Source organism: Rhinoraja longicauda, chromosome 9 (genome assembly GCF_053455715.1).
Source record: "Rhinoraja longicauda isolate Sanriku21f chromosome 9, sRhiLon1.1, whole genome shotgun sequence".
NCBI lineage: Eukaryota > Metazoa > Chordata > Chondrichthyes > Rajiformes > Arhynchobatidae > Rhinoraja > Rhinoraja longicauda.
The window spans coordinates 7,886,014-7,906,866 of NC_135961.1; the positions used below are offsets into that span (position 1 = coordinate 7,886,014).

Consider the following 20,853-nt stretch of genomic DNA (forward strand, 5'->3'; position numbering starts at 1 on the left):
CCTTAGTGTTTTTGATGAAATCTTGAAAATCTCTCACCGGGTCTAAGCTCAGAGTAAACTGCTTGCTTTAGGAATCTGGTGCCAGGCTTATAAATAAAGTGCAACCCCCCCCACCCCCACTGGCTGTGCTGGTTGTGTCTGATCAGAAACGCAATGGTGGGTAGATGTTGACATTGGTTCACCTACCTTTCGGATGGATTTGCAGGATTTTACACCATGTTGTTGGTACTTCTCCAGTGCTTTGAGATGGTCTGTTGATGTCTTTGTGGTGTCTGTGGTAGTTTACTCATACCTCTGAAGCATTTATGATGCTAACTCGTAGACCATGAACTTTCTGGCAGGTTTAAGGTCTTGATCGTCAAACATCTTTTCCCCTCTGTTAGCTGGAGGTTTTGTTGCTGCACTGGAGGTGGTGGTGTTTTAGAACATAGAACAGTACAGCACAGGAACGGGCCCTCTGGCCCATAATGTTTGTGCCGAACATGATGTCAAGTTAAACTGACCTCACCTGCCTATACATGGCTCTGGCAGCGGCGGCGTCTTCACCCGCCCCGGATCGCGGGGCTTGGGTCGGCCCGCCGCAGACATTTCACCGTCCGGCGCGGCCTAAAATAGGCCGCGGGATTTTTCTCTGCTCGGCGGGGGCTTCAATGTCGGGAGCCCCGACGTGCAGCAGCAGTGGCGGCGTCTTCACCCGCCCCGGATCGCGGGGCTGGGGTCAGCCCGCTGTGGACCTTTGACCGTCCGGCGCGGCCTGGAACGTGGCAACGTCAACAGCCTGACCGCGGGAGAAGACGGCAGGGGAAGGGAAAAGACATTCTGGTCTTCCATCACAGTGAGGAGGTGACTGGAGGAGACTCACTGTGATGGATGTTTCTTTTTATTTTGTGTTTTCTGTGGGTTGGGGTTGTGTAATTTGCTTATTTTATTGCTCTTATTGTTGGACTGTGGGTGACGAAATCTCGTCCAAAAGACTTATTTTTTGGATGACAAATAAAGATATCCTGAATATCCTGAATATCCTGAATCCTGAATGATCCATAGCCCTCTATTCCCTTTAACCTCCATGTGCGTATCTTAAAGCTTCTTAAACACTCCCATCTTATCTGCCTCCACCATCACGCCTGGCAATGCTTCCCAGGCACCCCACCACCCTCTGTTTAAAAAAACTTGCACGGCACATCTCCATTAAACATTCCCCATCTCACCTTATAGGGCTCTCCACCCTAGCAAAAATGTTCTGGCTGTCTACCTTATCTATGCCTCTATTATATAATTTTATACACTTCTATCAAGTCTCCCCCATTCATCATTAATATCTGCCTTTGCTGAGAGGAGGCCCCTGAGAAATGGAGAGTGATCCATTTTTTTAATGATCTCGTTGTCGATCTTGATCGTCAGGGGTGGTGGGAAACTGTCCGATAGAAGAACTTTGTCTTCCAGATGGTCAGTGCAAGGCCCAGGCTCCTATAAACTTTAGCAGGGGAGTTAGCAGTGACTGGGATCTCAGCCTCCAAATATGCGTAGACACAAACACCCTCTGCGTACCATAAATCAGCAATTGCGGCTGAGGTGATTGTGGTTTTTGAAGTGGAGACAGCAGAGCTGAAACAGTTTCCTTCTTGTCCTAAAGAGCAATTGCATTCCAATGGGAAGAGTATAAAAGGTGAGGCGTTTACAGGTACTAGAAAAATACCACTAATGCTCCTCATGGTTTTCCAAATTCTCTGGAAGGATAAGCTGTGAGCAGCCTTGTTGCTCTCAGGTGTCCATGCCTGGAGGCCATGTAATTCATGTCTCCTGAAACAGACACACTATTGTCAGCTCTGTTGTGGGGGGGGGGGGGGGGGGGGGGAGACCATCAGATGGGTAGTGAATGAGTTGAGTGCATGCTCAAAGCTTCCTGTAGAAGAGTTGCTGCTGATGCCTGGGAAACCCTGCACCAGGACCGCACAAAATGGGGAAAGGGGCATTCAGGTTGGACGTGAGAACTTAGTGGTCATGCACTCTGGGAGCATGTAGAGCTGTCTGCAATGAAAGAAGGACAGCACCTCTTAAAGTGCCCACCTGCTCACCCCATCAGCCACCTCCTGCTCCTTTGATCCTGAGGAACTTCCAAAGAAAAAGTGAGTATTGCAGCAAGGATGATCAAAAAAAAAGTGCAAAATCACGTCCTTTATTAAACCCCACTATGCACTGAAACTGGGTCGGTGGTGGATCATAGAAACATAGAAAATAGGTGCAGGAGTAGGCCATTCGGCCCTTCGCGCCATTCAATATGATCTTTGCTGCTCATCCAAAAATCAGTACCCCGTTCCTGCTTTCTTCCCATATCTCTTGATTCCGTTAGCCCTAAGAGCTATATCTAACTCTCTCTTGAATGCATCTATTAGTTCTATTGGTTATAATCATGTCTTGCATGTCATCATTTAGCATACATGGAATGGTAACATATTTCTGCGATGCAGCCTAATTTGAGAAGGATTCTCCATTATCCCTGGTTGATAGAGTCAAGGGCTTTTGTAGGGCTGAAGGCCATGTATTGTGGTCAGTCTTTAGTTTATTTTATTTTAGAGGAGCAGCACGGAAACAAGCCCTTCGGCCCACCGGGTCTGTGCTGACCAGCGATCCCTGCATATTAACACTACCCTACACACACTAGGGAAAATTTACACTTATACCAAGCCAATTAACCTACAAACCTGTACGTCTTTGGAGTGTGGGAGGAAACCGAAGATCTCGGAGAAAACCCATGTGGTCGCGGGGAGAACGTACAAACTCCGCAGACAGCACCCGTGGTCGGGATCGAACCCGGGTCTGTGGCGCTGCATTCGCTGTAAGGCAGCAACTCTACCACTGCGCCACCGTGCCGTCCCGGAATGGCGGGACTATCATATGTTGAAAGACTGGAGCGACTAGGCTTGTATACACTGGAATTTAGAAGGATGAGAGGAGATCTTATCGAAATGTATAAGATTATTAAGGGGTTGGACACGTTAGAGGCAGGAAACATGTTCCCAATGTTGGGGAAGTCCAGAACAAGGGGCCACAGTTTAAGAATAAGGGGTAGGCCATTTAGAACTGAGATGAGGAAAAAGTTTTTCAGTCAGAGAGTTGTGAATCTGTGGAATTCTCTGCCTCAGAAGGCAGTGGAGGCCAATTCTCTGAATGCTTTCAAGAGAGAGCTGGATAGAGCTCTGAAGGATAGCGGAGTCAGGGGGTATGGGGAGAAGGCAGGAACGGGGTACTGATTGAGAATGATCAGCCATGATCACATTGAATGGCGGTGCTGGCTTGAAGGGCCAAATGGCCTCCTCCTGCACCTATTGTCTATTGTCTATTGTCTATTGACCAAGAGTGCTGCTTTCATTTCTGCATTTGTTACATGGTGTTGCTCATGTCCATTGTACCTTGATGGACTTTTGCACATCGTGACTCTGAGGGGAACTCATCACCACAATTTGACCGGTCTTCTTTAAAGATGGTCATGATTATAGCATCCGAAGCCCTCTGGCGTGCACCCAGATGAGAGAGATAAAGTTGTAATGGAGGTAATAAAGAAACAAGATAACCATCAGATTAAATGTTTTTCCACTAATAGTTGGCAAGGTAAAAATATTGACCAGGATAGCAGATAACACCCAACTCTTCATCAAAATTGCCACCAGGTCATTTACCTCCTTGTGAAAGGGCAAAGAGTTGATAGATTTCCACAATCATGAATTTGGTGCCTTAACCATGTTGGTGAAAGTGACGGATTTATTAGATATTCACATCCGATTAAAATCTAGCGATACAGCAGGAACAGGAGTGTAGAATGGCCATACAGATGTTGCAATGGACTGGACAGATAACAGCTGTGGGCATTGGAGTCATACTGGGCATCTTTTCCCCCCATCTCAAGTGGGGGAAATCTTTCCTTGTACCAGAGATACAGGGGGAAGATTCCTCCTGGAGCCTCACATCTTTTGTAGGTCTCAGTAGTTTCTTTACTCTGTGATGTAGCAATCTGAAGGAGCATCACACACTCGTTGTGACCACTTTTTGAGAATCCAACATTATCACTGATCTCAGGGCGCACCGCATCCTTTGGGTCTACCCGTGTTACATAGGGGTCAGCAAATGCTGTTTTTGTAACGGAAGATAAAGAATGGTTTATCTCGTGATGCAGCTCTTTCATGCTCAGGATCCACCTGTTGAATTGTGGAATTCTCTCCCTCAGAAGGCAGTGGAGGCCAATTCTCTGCCTCAGAAGGCAGTGGAGGCCAATTCTCTGAATGCTTTCAAGAGAGAGCTAGATAGAGCTCTTAAGGATAGCAGAGTCAAGGGGTATGGGGAGAAGGCAGGAACGGGGTACTGATTGAGAACGATCAGCCATGATCACATTGAATGGTGGTGCTGGCTCGAAGGGCCAAATGGCCTCCTCCTGCACCTATTGTCTATTGTCTATTGTCTATTGTCTGTTGCCTCACTGGTCGAAGTAGTAAGTTTAAGCTATTGTCCAGTGCCACACTGACTTCTTCATGGCTGACAGCAAACACGTCAACCATTAACTCTTTGTCCTGACAGTTAAGCTATTTCATACATTATTAGCTGCCCTTTGATGACGCAGTGGTTCACATTGAACATAACCAAAAGTCAAAACGATCCAACACATTTGGCACATTCTACTTGCAAGCAAAAAGAGCTAATTAACCAATCATTTTTGCACATTGTGCCTCGTTTTAAAGCCTTGTTATACAGCAGCACCTCCGATCATGCGGTATTCTCTCACTGAATGCACTGAGTCACCAGCCTAGGCATTTTTCTTGTACCGTCAAGTCTCTGGTGTGGAACATGAACTTAGAATTTTTTGACTCAACCAAGAAAGTCATCAACTGAGTCACAAATGATATATGGCTAAAGGAAACATGCAGAACCATCAAGAGAGAGTGAGTGGGGAGTGGGGGGTGGGGGGGGGGGGGGGGGGGGGGGGGAGGGGGGGGTGGGGCAATGATTGTTTTTACAAGACAAAGCTGTCCAGGTCCAAATGGGCTCCTTCAGGTTGAACAACGAAATGTAATAAGAAGGGCTTTGATTTTATTCAATAGACTATTGGAGTGCATGATATTTAGTGAAATATTAAAACTACTGAAATGGCTGTGAGCCATGGGACTTGTTCCAGGTTTAAACTCACTTCTTATTCAATTAGAATGCCTTTTTTTCCTGATTGATGATTGTGGACCATACCTCTTTTGTGCAGATTTTCTTTGTCTTTCAGTTGTGGAATTAACAATGCTACTCTGAACTAAAGCAGTAATTGTAACCAGTTCTGTTCTATATGTTTAATGGATTTTCAAATAGTTGATTGGTGTTCACAATCTGTCAGTTAATTAAATCCCAGTTATATCAGACACCATGGCAAATGCATATTAATCACTAGATTGTTCCATGTGCAGTGAAAGTAGATGATTAATGCATTATAACAGCTAATTGATTAGAAATGGCCAGCACTCATAAACAACAGAAATATAAACAGCAACCGGTAAGACATTTATACCCTGTAATTTTATGGCCATGGTCTTGTGTGGCTTTAGAGCTATTGCTAGGCATAATTCACTACAAAATACTCAGGAGTAGCTGGAGATATGTTGGTCTCGACCCGAAACGTCACCCATTCCTTCTCTCCGGAGATGCTGCCTGTCCCGCTGAGTTACTCCAGCATTTTGTGTCTACCTGGAGATATGTTCACTTTTTACATATGTGGAATATTGATCTCAGCAAATGTATTTTGTATCAATGTGCATGAGTCTATGATTTGTCTCTTCACAAGTCCTAACATTGGTGAACCATTGTTTAAAATAACCTCCCAAGTAAGCCTTTTATTCACAAAATGCTGGAGTAACTCAGCAGGTCAGGCAGCATCTCAGGGGAGAAGGAATGGGCGACGTTTCGGGTCGAGACCCATCTTCAGCCCATGCTGCCTGACCTGTTGAGTTACTCCAGCATTTTGTGAATAAATACCTTCGATTTGTACCAGCATCTGCAGTTCTTTTCTTACACTCCCCAGTAAGCTTACATTTTTTTCTCTTCTTTTTCTTGTGGGGGGGGGGGGAAGACTGAAGCACTTGGCAAAAAACTTCATATTTATTGAGAATTCTGTTGAGTTTTTCCTTCATTCTCTGATTTTTTGGGTGGATTTGCACGAATATTAAGATATTTGGTACAATTTATAAAAAATAATCTGGATATTAAAATATTAAAATTAATGTTTAGATTATCCTCAAATAATGTGTTTTAATATTTTTACCAAACATATTGTTTGAAATCCTGAAGATTATGTTTTTGATTTAAGACCTTGTTTTTAAAATACTAATTTATGCAAATTCAATCAACAATTTCTGTGAATGTAGGTAAATCTTCACAGAATTCTCAATAAACATGATTTTTCAAATCTATCCCTTAACACATTTGTGGTAAATTCAGGGCTTGGGATTTTCACTCTGGTGCTGGGTGATTTAAAAAGTTGACGAGTTGGACATCATTTAGGGAGTTAGTCTACCAGCGGTTCCATGTTATTGATTACTTCCAGTTGTTTGCCTAAATATAATGCCATGGACCACATTTGTCACGATTAATGTGAAGAAACAATGGATGGTGATGTTATTTATGTATTGTCGGCTTCCTTGCACTGCTAAAGTGCTTTGGCAAATACTGCTCATTGTTCCCCACCCTAAGAACGAGCGCTCCTTCAAGGGTGACCTCCTCTGAAGTATGAATTTGGGCTAAGGAATGCTCCTTCCCATGCAGAATTCTGCTATTATCTGATTTTGTTGTGCCTGACTTGTCCAGATGCCCAAAACCTGCAGCAGATTTTTTTTTTGTCCTTTGTTGGTGGACATATCTTGTCATGGTTCCACTGGAAAAGCCATCTATAATACTAAAACTCGTTTGTTTGTTTCTGAACTATATCCAAAGCGGTACTGGGTAGCGCGACAATTTTAGGCCCACCTTACTCACCGTCGTCCCTTTGGTGCTAATGGAAGAAGTTTCATTGAAATCGGAGTAATATTTTTAAAGTTATTCACATTTTAAAGTTTAAATCTATCTCCTAGGGAGGAAGGGAGGGGGGTGGAGGGAGGAGAGACGGGGTGGGGGGTGGAGGGAGGAGAGGAGGAGAGGGGGAGGGGAGGAGAGGGGGAGGGGAGGGGGAGGGGGAGAGTGGAGGGGGGAGAGGGGAGGGGGGAGAGGGGAGGGTAGGGGGGAGAGGGGAGGGGGAGGGGGAGGGGGGGGGGGGGGAGGAGAGGGTGCTGCACCAATGCAGGACAGGTTTGGGCCCAATGGGTCCACTTGGTCTAGTTGATAAGAAAATCTGGAGCTGGCTGCAATTTGGTGAAGAGAATCGGTTCTGTCCTTATCTGAAGTCCAGTGCAGAATCTTTGCTTTGATACAGATCCAATGATCCTTTGGCTGTTTCAGACTTACTGCAGTTTGCACTGGTGTTTGTCAAATTCTACTTGCCCTCAAGCTAAAACAGTTGGGAAGCAGAGGTTTTTCCAAGAATAAGTGACTCGATTTGGTCAGGAAATGTTTTAATAGGAACCTAAGGGGCAACCTTTGCACTCAGAGGGTGGTGAGTATATGGAACAAACTGCCAGAGGAGGTAGTTGAGGCAGGTACTGTAACAGCATTTAACAGAACTTGGACAGGTGCATGGATAGGAAAGTTTTAAAATTATATGGGCCAAACGTGGGAAATGGGACTAGCTTCGATGGGGCATCTTGGGACATTGGCCTGAAGAGCCAGTTTCTGTGCTGTATGACTTTATGACTATAACTATAACTATATGGTGTTCAATCGTTGAACACCAACGATTTGGCTTTCAGGTCTTTGTGTATCCTGTCCACTGTAAAAGTGAAATGAGTATATTATCACAATAATTGCACCTGGTATTTATTACTCTAGGTTGATATTGTGAATCATTTCTCAATTGGGGAAAGAAACAACATATTTAAGATAATGAGTACAATTTAAGAATAAACAGGATATTAAAATTAATGTTTGGATTATCCTCTAATCATGTGTTCTATGTATTTTTCTCAAACATGTTGCTAGAAATCCTTAATTTTTCCTTTTGATTCAAGGCTTTGCTTTAAAATTCAAATTTGTCCAAATGCATTCAACAATTTCTGTGAATGGATTGAAGTTGCATATATGTATTGCAGCAAAACAATTTGCATTTCGATCTACGTTTTTATAAATTACTTAAATGAAAGTAAGTAGTTAAGTTTCAGAAACAACAGAGCGGGAAAGCAGCAACCAGTGAAGTGTGGAGTGGGATTCGAGGCTGGAGCTGAAAACACAGGAGCATTTGGATTTAGATTTAGATTTAGAGATACAGTGCGGAAACAGGCCCTTCGGCCCACCGGGTCCGCGCCGCCCAGCGATCCCCGCACACACTAACACTATCCTACACACACTAGGGACAATTTTTACATTTGCCCAGCCAATTAACCTACATACCTGTACGTCTTTGGAGTGTGGGAGGAAACCGAAGATCTCGGAGAAAACCCACGCAGGTCACGGGGAGAACGTACAAACTCCGTACAGACGGCGCCCGTAGTCAGGATCGAACCTGAGTCTCCGGCGCTGCATTCGGTGTGAGGCAGCAACTCTACCGCTGCGCCACCGTGCCGCCGTTTGGAGGGGGATCAGCAGAAGGAGACTTACGTTTGGGAATAACAGTGGCAGGATCCGGGCTGAAATAGAGCTTGCGAGTAATTAAGTTGGATCCATAAATCAAGAGAGCAGACTTGGGAGCAGCAGGAGATGGTGGGAAGGATTGGGAAGTCTGGAGTCTGGGGATATCCAATATCTTTTAAGGTTGCAGTCAAGTTGCTCGGTTTTGTCACAGTGCAACTACACACTTGCAGTTTGGCTTCAGGGATTGTTTGGCTCGGATCAGGAAAAAGATTTACAAAGAAATGTTCACATTCCTTTCAGGGTATCGGAAGCACTCTACAACCAGTGATGTTTGAAGTGCCGTCACTGTTACAATGAAGAAAATACAACAGTCAATTTGTGCAGGACAATGTGATGGTGAACAAATTTATTTTCAGTAACTTGATAATACTTGTGAAGTATTGATAATGGTCAAGAAATTGGAGATAAACTACCTCCTCGACGAATAATAGTGTCACTGGATTTATTATAGGTAGACACAAAACGCTGGAGTAACTCAGCGGGACAGGCAGCATCCGAAGAAGGGTCTCGACCCGAAACGTCACCCATTCCTTCTCTCCAGAGATGCTGCCTGTCCCGCTGAGTTACTCCAGCATTTTGGGTCTACCTTCAGATTTAAACTGGCATCGAAGTGCAGTTCTTTCCTACACTGGATTTATTACGTTCTACTGAGGAAGCAGATAACTTCCCTGTGCATGGTTACTGGCTGATTACTTGTTGGCAAAAGTTACTATTTGAAAAAAACAAAACAGGTTTTGACACCTCATGCAACCTTTGTGATGCTATGGTGTGATTTAAATGTGTGATCTTGAGATTGCTGCTCCAGTACGAGCCCTCACACATATATCCTCCATTTCCTGCACATCTGCTCTGGACTGATCCACCCCAACCCCCAGCACACCAGGTGGAACGGCAATAGACTTCTTTACTTTTCACCCCGCTAGCTACCACAATCAACACATCCTCTGCTATTTCCGCAGGCGCCAAAAGGATCCCGCCGCGGCCACATTTTCTCCTATCTACCCCTCCCTGCGTTCCACAGGGACCACTCTCTTTGCGATTAAAAGGTCTCTTCATCCCTCCCCCCTCCCCAGGCACTTTCCCTTGCAATCAGAAGAGCTGTAACACCTGCTACTTCACCTCATCCCCACCTCGCCACCATTCAGCGACCTAAACAGCCCCTGCAGTTGAAGCCTAACCTGCACCTCCATCCAAGGACCCACACAGTCTTTCCAGGTGAGGCAGAGGTTCACCTGCACCTCCTCCAACCTCATCCATTGTATCCGCTGCTCCAGATGTCAACTTCTCTACATCGACGAGACCAAGCGCAGGCCCGGCGATCGTTTTGCTGAACTCCTCCGCTCAGTCCGTCTTAACCAACCTGATCTCCCGGTGGCTCAGCACTTCAACTCCCCCTCCCACTCCCAATCTGACCTTTCTGTCCTGGGCCTCCTCCATTGTCAGAGTGAGGCCCAGCGCAAATTGGAGGAACAGCACCTCATATTTCGTTTGGGCGGTTTACACCCCAGTGGTTTGAACATTGACTTCTCCCACTTCAGGTAGTCCCTGCCTCCCCTCTCTATCCCCTCCTCCTTCCCAGCTCTCCTGCTAGTCTTCCTATCTCCGTCTACATCCTACCTTTGTCCCGCCCCCTCCCCTGCCATCAGTCTGAAGAAGGGTCTCGACCCGAAACGTCACCCATTCCTTCTCTCCTGAGATGCTGCCTGACCCGCTGAGTTACTCCAGCATTTTGTGTCTACCCTCTTCCAACCTGGTCTACTATGCTTGTGATGTAGCCTCTACATTGGTGACTGTTTTATAAAGCTTCAATGCTCTGTTCACAACTACCACCTCGATCGTCTGGTTGCATGTCACTTTACAGTTCACATCTCACACCTCCTTCACATGTCACACCGACCTGCCTGTCTGTCCTCTGCCTTCTCCACTGCAATGAGGGCTACAGCAAATGCAAGTTAGAAGAATAACATGTCATATTCCACTTGGGTAGTTCACCACTCAAAGGTAGAAGTATGAATTTTCCAATTTCTGGTAACCCATACCCCTGATGCTCCCCTTCCAAGCGGTCAACCGTCCACCTAGTTTTCTTCGCCTTTATTCATTCCATCCATCCCCAACCCACACCTAGTTCCACCTGGTCCTCCTCCCCTTTCCATCTGACTCCACCTGTCAACGACCACTGTCCCACTCTTCCTCCCACACCTGGTTTAATCTTCCTATTATTCTCTCGCCATCTGGTTCCACTTATCATCCACCAGCCTCATTCCTACCCCTTACATGCTGCTATTTATTGACTATCCTTTCCCCTCTCAGTCCTAATGAAGGGACACATCCCATAATGTCGACGACTAGTTGGGCATCCACAGATCTTGCTTGACCTCCTGAGTTCTTCCAGGGTTCTGTTTTTGTTGTGGATTCCAGTATTTGTAGTCTCTTTTGTCCTAATAAAATCACCACACTGTTCTATGCCCGTATGGTAGTGTAAAAATCTCTCAACAAATTCCTTGTAACCCAAAACTCCCTGATAGTACAATTTTAATTTTCATAACAACCATTCTTGTGATGTCTCTGAGTAGGAGTACCAAATCGTTGGGGAATTTCATCATCTGGGCCTGTTTGAAATAGGTTAAGATATATAAACGTATTCACATAGGGGTCCATTACTCTTCAACCATGTCAAAATGGGCAAGATTTATGTCTGGGTCCCAAACATGTCTGGTTGAAAAGCTTTTTGTAAGTCACTGCACCGACAAGCCTCCAGTTGATTAGTTGAAGTTTATTTTATGGTGTAATGGTAAAAATTATTTTTACATCTGGAATTCACATTCACTTACCAACATATGCTTTCAATAATAATCCTGACACAATGATATTCTTTTCCAGTAGACTGTAGCTCAGTGAAGTTCTGTGAGGCTTTAAGCGAACCTAGTTATCTCTAGCATTGTGTTTGCAGTATAAAGCTGGCCTGGAAGTTGCTCTTGCACTCAGCTCATGCAGTTCATTAATGGTAAAGCCTCAAAGCCAGTAATCTAACTGTGGAATTGAGACAACCAAACAGATTTTTTGCAGTACAAGGTAAACAGAGTCTGACATTGGTACTACTTGCATGTGTGCGCAGTGGGATTCGTATGAATTAAGCCTGGAATAGATTTGTGTTGTGGGGATGGTAGATGACTAGCGTAGGAAGGAACTGCGGATGCTGGTCTAAATCGAAGATAGACACAAAATACTGGAGTAACTCAGCGGGACAGGCAGCATCTCTGGAGAGAAGGAATGGGTGACGTTTTGGGTCGAGGCCCTTCTTCAGACTGGTGTCAGGGGAGCGGGAGGTACATACGTAAGGAAGTGTATAGATAAGGAAGCGTAAGGTGTGAAAACAGGACAAAGGGAATGGAGATCCAGGAACATGTAGAATAGATCATTGTTAGTTATGGTAGATGACAATATTGACAAATAAAGTTGGCCTCAACGTGAGCATGATAACCCCAGGAATGTTGTCTGAATATATACGGCGTATAATACCAATAGGCAAAGGAGACGAAGATGAGGATTTTTTAAAATTTACTTGGCAATATGTTCGATCTGGAGTGCCAAAGGATGCTTGAAACATTAAGTATTAACTTACACAAGGAATTGGATATGTAATTGAAAAGGACAAGTTCGCTCGGTTATGGGGGAGAGGCGGGAAAATGACTAATTGGATAACTCTTTCACATATCTGGCAAAACACAGTGGGCTGAATGACCTCCATCTGTGTTGTAGGATTCTATACACTGTAAATGGCAATTTTACTGAACTCCAAATCCATTACGGTAATTTAGTGGTCCTTAGTATTGTCTGTTTCTGACTGGAACATTTCCATCAGCTAATAGATAGAAAAATAATAAATCAGTTTATAAAATGGCATCCTTGTTTAAAATATTAATGTCTTCCTTTCCCTCGTACAACTTCATGGGCAAATCTGCTGTGCGAAATGTCCAGACAGTTGGAAAAAAAAGCTCTTGGACTGGTGATCTCAACCCTGGGACTTGAATCAGCTCTGGATTTGTGTTATGCAGTTTATAACTACAGAAGCTGGTTGTGGACCAGATTACGTTTGGCTAGTGTCAGTAAGCAAGATCATATGCTGGTAGAAACTGGATGGGGTGCTGGTGCCCAGTGAAATCATATAGGAGACTTGGATTTATGATCTGGACCAACTGCCAGTAAGAATGGTGGACATATCATTTTGGCAGAAAAGAATAAAAAGTGGTGTAGTTTTAAAGTTTAGAGTTTGAAAGGTGTTGCTGTTCAGACTGACCTGGATGTCCTTGTACAATAATCAATGAATGTTAACATGCGCGTACAGCGAGCAATTAGGAAGGCGAATTTGTACCTTGGCCTTTATTGCAACATTTGAGTCCAACAGTGTAGTAGTTTGGCTTTAGTTATGTAGTGCTCTAGCGAGACTGCATCTGGAATATTGCACACACATCTGGTCTCCTTACCTAAGGAAAGATATATTTGTCATTGAGGAAACATATCAAAGGTTCACGAGATTGATTTCTGGAATGGTGAGTTTGTCATTTGAGGAGAGATTAAGCAGACTGGGCCTCTCCTCTCTGGGGTTTAGCAGAATGAGAGGAGATCCGATTGAAACATTCAAAATTCTACTCGGGCTTGCCAGAGCAAATATAAGACGATGCTCCATTTGGCCAGGATGTCAAGAACACGGGCGGCACGGTGGCGCAGCGGTAGAGTTGCAGCGAATGCAGCGCCGGAGACTCATGTTCGATCCTGACTAGGGGCGCCGTCTGTACGGAGTTTGTACGTTCTCCCCATGACTTGCGTGGGTTTTCTCTGAGATCTTTGGTTTCCTCCCACACTCCAGAGACGTACAGGTATGTAGGTTAATTGACTGGGTAAAATGTAAAAAAAATTGTCCCTAGTGTGTGTAGGATAGTGTTAGTGTGCGGGGATCGCTGGGCGGCACGGACTCGGTGGGCCGAAGGGCCTGTTTCCGCGCTGTATCTCTAAAAAAAAACAAAAACCCAACTCTCAGAATGTCAGCCATTCAAGAAGAAGATATGAAGCTACTTCATCCTGAATAGATTCTCTACCTGAGAGGGCTCTGGCAGAATATAATAAAGTTTATAAAGTTTCTTAAAGCTGCAACATGACTTCTGAACTCTTATACTCAATGTCTCGAATGATGCAGGCAAGCATGCCGTATGCTTTCTTTGCCACTCTATCTAATTGTGTTAATCTATCTATCTAAATGCTATCATCCAACAATGGACTTAGAATCATAGTGTCATAGAGCACATACACAGCACGGAAACAGGCTATTCGGCCCATCTTATCCAAATTGTCATTCTGGACTCTCCCATTTGCCTGCATTTGGCCCACATCCCTTTAAATCTTTTCTATCCAATTGTCTTTCGAAAGTCATGATTATACCTTTTATTACCATATTTATACCTTCCTCTGCAGCCCATTCCAGATATGGTCTACCCTGTGAGTTGTATTAGAAGAACAGATCAGTCGTGATCTTATTGAATAGCAGACTGCAGGTGGGATGGGGTCGGTGAGATCAATTCTCACTGAAATCATGCAGACGAAACAGGTTTGAGAATCGTTGCACCCAGAAAGCACTAACGTAGGCTAGAGAGAAGAGAAGAAAGTTAGGCCACAGTGAGACAAGAGAAAAATTATCCAGGTTAAAATCAGCACAATCATATTTTCCAAGAACTGTTTTAAATGTCTATTTGTGGACCCGATCCTTTCAACTAAAGGGAAGTGCTGAAATGGCTTGTTCATTAGACTTCAGAGCATTGTTGGTGTCTAATAAACCTCTCCAAGCTTTGTTATCACTATTAATTGTAGACCTTTAAGTCGCTCGTTTTCAGTTAACAGGGGTAACAAATGCTTTTGTTCACTTTTTAATATGTGTGTTTGTGAGGAGAATTCTGTTTGGATGCAAAGCTGTGGGTAGCTGTCTGAACATCAATTCATGCTGTTAACAACACTACCTCCAACATGGTTTTGTTTTGGAACCACTGTTGGTCAAACAAGCTTTTGTTGTGTGCTGAGTGACTGACCACAAACAAAAGCACAGAGCATTGGACAATGAAAAAGCTGTTTTGCTATTACACAGAGACAGCTGTGATGTTGCACCATGCAGTAATCACTCAGTGGGCATTAACTGGACAGTTGGGATGAATGAATCAAAGCAAGCATGAGGCCGAGAGTTTCAGTGGTCATGACACTGAAAGCAGTAACGTTTATAAGTTGTTCATAGCACATTTTTATTTAAAATTACCCTAGATTTAAAAATCACCAACCCCCCCCAAATATATTGTAATTCAATTGCACCTTTTAAAAATATTATATACGTTTTATATCATAAGGGGAAGTGGATGGAAAGGCGGCTGAGAGTGAAAGCTGCCGATCACGTTTATGTGAATGATTGAACCATATCCTCTTTACTGTTTTTCTTTACTGGTTCCTAATGCTAACTGTCAGAGGGTGAAAGACTGAGGGTAAGGCTGGATGTAACTGTCAGGATGAGCTGCAAAATATTTCCACTGGGTTGCGGACAAGACACACAGTATGACGGGCAAGCAACTTTGAAAGCAGAGAACGCTTTCCATATCTTGGGAGCCACGTTTCAATGGAGACAGACGTCAATGATGGGCTTCATCAGCACCATCAGTGGGCCAACACAGGCTTTGGCTGTTGGAAGAAACAAGTGCCTGAAGATGTAAATGGTAAAGGAGCATTCGGTACCTTTTCAGGAGCATGTGGGAGGATATTGTAAACGATTGAAGGAGTGGATCACTTTCCAAACTGCCCACTCCGTCAGGCACCTCCTGTCTTACATGGCGGAATCTGCTTCTCCAACGTTACACTCATACTAATCAGTAATCAATACTACCCTCATACTAATCAGCAGCAGAACTAATCAGCTTTCATCCAGAGGGGACTGCTAACCAAAAGGAAGATAAGAGTTCATGTGAGATATAATTTTGGAGTAAACTCGGGTAGATGGATTGGGTGATATGCACATTGGGGTGAAGCTGAATATATCACTGTATTTGTCTTACATGTTCTGCCTAAGTCATCGGCAATGAGTCTTCAAACACATTCCACCAGTCTCGCAGACCTTCTGGGCAAACTCCAGCCAGGATTTTACTAGTGACCAGATTCCTCTCTTCAGCTAGGAGCAGTATTTGACTGCTGATGTACTCACCATTTCATGTTTGGCTCCTTTGACCTCAACTAAACGTTGTGCAGCCAGCAAGTGAGTACATTCAGCAATCAATATTGTCACATGCAGTTAGCATTAGGAACAAAGAACCAATTTCACTCCATGTGGGTCATCTAAGACTTCGGTCTATGCTGTAGGACCCCTCTGTTTCATTCTATGTCCTTGATGTAGGTGTCTCTCACTCTAGCCTTTCTCTGACTAAATTTCGATCATGGTAGTATCTGGTAATTATCAGCATCGATTTAGGAAAGGAAATAGGCCACCTTTCTTATCCCAGAGATGGGCTACATGTGAAATAGCATTAATTCTTATTTTTAATCTATAGATCCAAAAACAAATCACAGCACATAATTTACAGCTTCAGTTTACCTTTACAAACTGTAAATTACAGCTGCAACATTCTGCATTGCCACTTATGAGGAGGTTGAAAGAACATAGATCCAAATTTGAGGAAGGATATTCTTGCTATTGAGGGCGTGCAGCGTAGGTTCACTCGGTTAATTCCCGGAATGGCGGGACTGTCGTATGTTGAAAGACTGGAGCGACTAGGCTTGTATACACTGGAATTTAGAAGGATGAGAGGGGATCTTACCGAAACGTATAAGATTATTAAGGGGTTGGACACGTTAGAGGCAGGAAACATGTTCCCAATGTTGGGGGAGTCCAGAACCAGGGGCCACAGTTTAAGAATAAGGGGTAGGCCATTTAGAACAGAGATGAGGGAAAAACTTTTTCAGTCAGAGAGTTGTGAATCTGTGGAATTCTCTGCCTCAGAAGGCAGTGGAGGCCAATTCTCTGAATGCATTCAAGAGATTCAAGAGAGAGCTAGATAGAGCTCTTAAGGATAGCGGAGTCAGGGGGTATGGGGAGAAGGCAGGAACGGGGTACTGATTGAGAATGATCAGCCATGATCACATTGAATGGCGGTGCTGGCTCGAAGGGCCGAATGGCCTACTCCTGCACCTATTGTAAAAAAGAGAACAAAAAAAGATAGACACAAAATGCTGGAGTAACTCATCTCTGGAGAGAAGGAATGGGTGACGTTTCGGGTCGAGACCCTCCTTCGACCCGAAACGCCACCCATTCCTTCTCTCCAGAGATGCTGCCTATCCCGCTGAGTTACTCCAGCAGTTTGTGTCTATCTTTGGTTTAAACCAGCATCTGTAGTACTTTCCTACACATTTTGTCCGCTCCACTGCAAAATCTCCTCAAATTTCGTACACATAGGACAATACAGCACAGGAACTGGCCCTTCAAGGTACAAGATACGTTCCGAACGTAATGCTAAGTTAGAACCAAACTCCTCTGCCTGCGCATGATCCATATCCCTCCGTTACCTGCAAATCCATATCAAGAGTTTAATTGTCATATGTGCCGAAATCATAGAAACATAGAAAATAGGTGCAAGAGTGCCCTTCGAGCCAGCACTGCCATTCAATATGATCATGGCTGATCATTCAAAATCAGTACCGCCTTCCTGCTTTCTCCCCATATCCCTTGATTCCATTAGCCCTAAGAGCTATATCTAACTCTCTCTTGAACACATCCAGTGAATTGGCCTCAACTGCCTTCCGTGGCAGAGAATTCCACAGATTCACAACTCTCTGGGTGAAAAAGTTCTTCCTCATCTCAGTCCTAAATGGCCTGCCACTTATTCTTAAGCTGTGACCCCTGGTTCTGGACTCCCCCAACATCGGAAACATTTTTCCTGCATCTACCCTGTCCAATTCTCTAAGAATTTTATATGTTTCTATAAGATCCCCTCTCATCCTTCTAAATTCCAGCAAATACAAGCCCAGTCGACCCATTCTTTCATCATACGTCAGTCCCGCCATCGTGGGAATTAACCTGGTGAACCTACGCTGCACTCCCTCAATAGCAATAATGTCCTTCCTCAAGTTAGGAGACCTAAATTGCACACAATACTCCACGTGCAGTCTCACCAGGGCCCTGTACAACTGCAGAAGGACCTCCATGCTCGTAAACTCAAATCCTTTTGCAATGAAGGCCAACATGCCATTAGCTTTCCTCACTGCCTGCTGTACCTGCATGCTTACTTGCAGTGACTGATGTACAATGACACCCAGATCTCGTTGCACCTCCCCTTTACCTAATCTGACACCATTCAGATAATAATCTGCTTCCTGTTCTTGCCACCAAAGTGGATAACCTCATATTTATCCACATTTTACTGCATCTGCCAAGCATCTGCCCACGCACCCAACCTTTCCAAGTCACCCTGCAGCCTCATTGCATCCTCCTCACAGCTCACACTGCCACCCAGCTTTGCGTCAATGAAATTGTTTCATGCAACTGCATAATAAGTCTGTAAACACAGTACTCATAGACAACACAATAAGTGAAAACATGTTCAATAACTTAGAAACACATTAGTGCAAAAAAAGGCCCAAGCTCCCAAGTGCGATCAAGACAGTTTGTAGTTCGCAGTTTAGTTAGCGTTTGTAGTGTTTGTAGTGTTCAAGAGCCTGGTGGTTATTGGGAAGAAGCTGTTCCTGGGCCTGGAGGTCAGGGTTTTCACATTCTTATACCTTCTTCCTGATGGCAGGAGTGAAATGAGAACGTGGCCAGGGTGGTGATGGTCCATGATGATGCGGTCTGCCTCTTTGAGGCAGCTTCTCCTATAGATCCCTTCAGTGGTGGGGTGGTCAGTACCCGTGATAGTCCGGACAGTGTCCACCACATTATGTAATCCTCTTCATCCCTACGCGTTCAAGTTGTCAAACCAGGCCGCGATGCAACCAGTCAATCTGCTCTCTACCATTCATCTGTAGAGGCGTAAGAGGGTATTCGTAGACATACCGGATCTCCCAAATCTTCTAATTCTCTTAAATGTCTCAGAAGGCAGTGGAGGCCAATTCTCTGAATGCATTCAAGAGAGAGCTGGATAGAGCTCTTAAGGATAGCGGAGTCAGGGGGTATGGGGGGAAGGCAGGAACGGGGTACTGATTGAGAGTGATCAGCCATGATCACATTGAATGGCGGTGCTGGCTCGAAGGGCCGAATGGCCTCCTCCTGCACCTATTGTCTATTGTCAATGTCATATTGTCTCTGCCACCGCTGGCAGTGTGTTTCAGGCACCCACCACTCTCTGCACAGAAAGATCTTTGTCCTGCACATTTGGAAAAGTTTCCGTTATCTACCCTCGGCTTCTCATCATTTCTATCAAGTCTCTCCCGCCTCCGACACTCCAGAGAAAGCAAAACAAGTTTGTCCATCTGCTCCGTATGGCTAATAACCTCTAAAGTCCTGCAAAGCTGCAACGTGACTTTCTGATTCTTGCCGCTTACTGCCCCAACCGATGAAGGAAAGCATACTATATGTCTTCTTTACCACTGTATCTAGTTGATGCTCGGATATTCTTTTTTGATCTGTATTAATGTGCTGGACATGGGGGTGCAACCCCCCAATTTCTAGATTTGCAGAAGACACAAATTTGAGCATATTGTGAAATGTGAAAATTTGAAAACTAGTGATAAATTGTAGCAGGAAAAAACTGGAAAGGGCAGATGAAGTTTAATGCGGAGAAATATAAGGTGATTCATTTTGGTAGGAAGAATGAGATGAGCTAATAGTGAATAAAGGATACTGTTGTGAAAGGATGAGAGTACAGGGAGCTGGGAGTATGTGTGCACAAATCATTGAAAGTGGCAGCACTGGTTGAAAAATAAGACAAAGAATTCTGGACTTTATCAATTGAGGCATAGAATATAAGAGCAGGGGAATCAGTCTAAATCTTTGTAAAACGTTGGTCTGGCCTCCAAATGGAGTATCATGTTCAAATCTGGTTCCCACATTATAGAGAGAATGTGAAATCATTAGGCCTGGTGCAGAAAAGATTTACAAACGGTTTCTGAGATGAAAGACCACTATTGCAAGGATTGATAAGAGATACAGGGACTGTTTTCTTTGGAGAAAGCCAGGGGAGATTTGACAGAAATGCGTTGAATAATGGGCAGTCTGGCCAGGGTGGGTAGTGGGAGGCTGTTTCCTTTGGTGGAGGGGTTGAAGATTGGACACCACGCACATGAAATAAAAGGGAAGGGAACTTAAAGCCACAGGAGGAAAAACGTCTTTACGCAGCGTGAGGTTAGAATGTGGAGCACACTTCCTGCAGATGTGGTGGAAGCAAACTCCATTGTGGCTTGTAGGAGGGAATTAGATGAATAGACAGAGAGGAAACATTTGCAGTGCTGCAGAGAAAGGGCTGGGGGTGGGGACTAGGGATTGAAACCACTGAGCTGCTCTGGTAGCCGGCACGAACTCGACGGACTGAATGGCCTCCCCATGTGCTGTAACCACTTTACGATACTATAATTTATCAGAAATTTAAAAAAAGTGAAAAGCCACTCTTGTTTTTAGCCGACTGTACCTCCATTTTGGACATAGGTTAAATTAAAAAACGATGGTATAAAACTTTGTTGTTTATGCTGTAAGGTGAAAATTACACACCTGCAAAGAATAATATAACAACCTTTGACAAATGTCTGAGAAGGATCTCAGCCTCACATTTCTGAAAGGAGTTGGTAACGGCATCCTCCCACTATTGCACACTGGGCCCCTTGCATGAAAGCCTAGATGTAAGTATTATTTTAAACGGCCTTAATTCCTCAGTTATCTGATTTGAGTGCATTTCTACTTGTGTAAATTATGGATGGCTTTCAATGGAAACCATAAACATTTTCTTATAAACACAAAGGTAATTTTGTGAGACTATTATTGGGCGTGAAGTCTTAGAAAATTTACTCTATTGAGAGATCTGTCAAAATATCGGCTCAACAATGTCCATCATTGTGATCAGGAATGCAAATAACCCAGCAAATACTGATTGTTTGGGGTGATGCCTC

The 20,853-nt window shown here is 44.2% G+C and overlaps 1 protein-coding gene across 5 annotated transcripts in view; it reads left to right on the top strand.

Moving 5' to 3' along the window:
* The window catches only part of bcl11aa (BCL11 transcription factor A a), a 225,406-nt gene that overhangs the window by 91,261 nt on the left and 113,292 nt on the right, over nt 1–20,853 (top strand). The window lies entirely within an intron of this gene.